The sequence below is a fragment of the Mandrillus leucophaeus genome, unplaced genomic scaffold, assembly GCF_000951045.1.
Source record: "Mandrillus leucophaeus isolate KB7577 unplaced genomic scaffold, Mleu.le_1.0 Scaffold186, whole genome shotgun sequence".
NCBI classification, from domain to species: Eukaryota; Metazoa; Chordata; class Mammalia; order Primates; family Cercopithecidae; genus Mandrillus; species Mandrillus leucophaeus.
In genome coordinates, this window is record NW_012101876.1 from 6,789,458 (window position 1) to 6,791,724 (window position 2,267).

The window sequence follows — 2,267 nt, forward strand, 5'->3', positions numbered from 1 at the left end:
AGAAACAGTTTGTTGTGATTTCTATTCTTTCATATTTGCTGAGGAGTGCTTTCCTTCCAATTATGTAGTCAGTTTTAGAATAAGTGTGATGTGGTGCTGAGAAGAATGCATATTCTGTTGATTTGAGGTGGAGAGTTCTGTAGATATCTATTAGGTTCGCTTGGTGCAGAGCTGAGTTCAAACCCTGGATATCCTTGTTAACCTTCTATCTCATTGATCTCTCTAATATTGACAGTGGGGTGTTAAAGTCTCCCATTATTATTGTGTGGTAGTCTAAGTCTCTTTGTAGGTCTCTAAGGACTTGCTTTATGAATCTGAGTGCTACTGTATTGGGTGCATATATATTTAGGAGAGTTAGCTCTTCTTGTTGAATTGATCCCTTTACCATTATGTAATGGCCTTCTTTGTCTCTTTTGATCTTTGTTGGTTGAAAGTCTCTTTTATCAGAGACTAGGATTGCAACCCCTGCCTTTTTTTGCTTTCCATTTGCTTGGTAGATCTTCCTCCATCCCTTTATTTCGAGCCCATGTGTGTCTCTGCATGTGAGATGGGTCTCCTGCATACAGCACACTGATGGGTCTTGACTCTTTATCCAATTTGCCAGTCTGTGTCTTTTAGTTGGGGCATTTAGCCCATTTACATTTACGGTTAATATTGTCATGTGTGAATTTAATCCTGTCATTTTGATGTTAGCTGGTTATTTTGCCCATTAATTGATGCAGTTTCTTCACAGCATTAATGGTCTTTACAATTTGGCATGTTTTTGCAGTGGCTGCTACCAGTTGTTTCTTTCCATGTTTAGTGCTTCCTTCAGGAGCTCTTGTAAGGCAGGCCTGGTGGTGACAAAATCTCTTGGCATTTGCTTGTCTGTAAAGGATTTTATTTCTTCTTCACTTATGAAGCTTCGTTTAGCTGGATATGAGATTCTGGGTTGAAAATTCTTTTCTTTAAGAATGTTGAATATTGACCCCTACTCTCTTCTGGCTTATAGGGTTTCTGCAGACAGATCCACTGTTAGTCTGATGGACTTCCCTTTGTGGGTAACCCAACCTTTCTCTCTGGCTACCCTTAGCATTTTTTCCTTCATTTCAACCTTGGTGAATCTGACAATTATGTGTATTGGGGTTGCTTTTCTTGAGTAGTATCTTTGTGGTGCTTTCTGTATTTCCTGAATTTCAATGTTGGTCTGCCTTGCTAGATTGGGGAAGCTATTCTGGATAATATCCTGAAGAGTGTTTTCCAATTTGTATGCATTATCCTCATCACTTTCAGGTACACCAATCAAATGTAGATTTGGTCTTTTCACATAGTTCCATATTTCTTGGAGGCTTTGTTCATTTCTTTTTACTCTTTTTTCTTTAAACTTGTCTTCTCACTTTATTTCATTAATTTGATCTTCAATCACTGATATCCTTTCTTCCACTTGATCTAATTGGCTAATGAAGCTTGTGCATGCATCACAAAGTTCTTGTGCCATGGTTTTCAGCTCCGTCAGGTCATTTAAGGTCTTCTCTACACTGTTTATTCTAGTTAGCCATTCGTCTAACCTTTCTTCAAGGTTTTTACCTTCCTTGTGATGGGTTAGAACATGCTTCTTTAGCTCGGAGAAGTTTATAATTAATGACCTTCTGAAGCCTACTTCTGTCAACTTGTCAAAGTCATTCTCCATCCAGTTTTGTTCCATTGCTGGTGAGGAGCTGTGATCCTTTGGAGGAGAAGAGGTGCTCTGGTTTTTAGAATTTTCATCTTTTCTGCTCTGGTTTCTCCTCATCTTTGTGGTTTTATCTACCTTTGGTCTTTGATGTTGGTGACCTAGAGATGGTGTTTTGGTGTAGATAACCTTTTTGTTGATGTTGATGCTATTCCTTTCTGTTTGTTAGTTTTCCTTCTAACAGTCAGGTCCCTCAGCTGCAGGTCTATTGGAGTTTGCTCGAGGTCCACTCCAGACTCTGTTTGTCTGTGTATCACCAGTGGAGGCTGCAGAACAGCAAATATTGCTGCCTGATCCTTGGAAGCTTCGTCCCAGAGGACAGGCACCTGCCTGTATGAAGTGTCTGTCAGCTACTACTGCGAGGTGTCTCCCAGTTAGGCTACATGGGAGACAGGGACCCACTTGAGGAGGCAGTCTGTCCATTCTCAGAGCTGAAACGCTGTGCTGGGAGAATGACTGATCTCTTCAGAGCTGTCAGGCAGGGATGTTTAAGTCTGCAGAAGTTTCTGCTACCTTTTGTTCAGGTATGCCCTGCCCACAGAGGTGGGGTCTACAG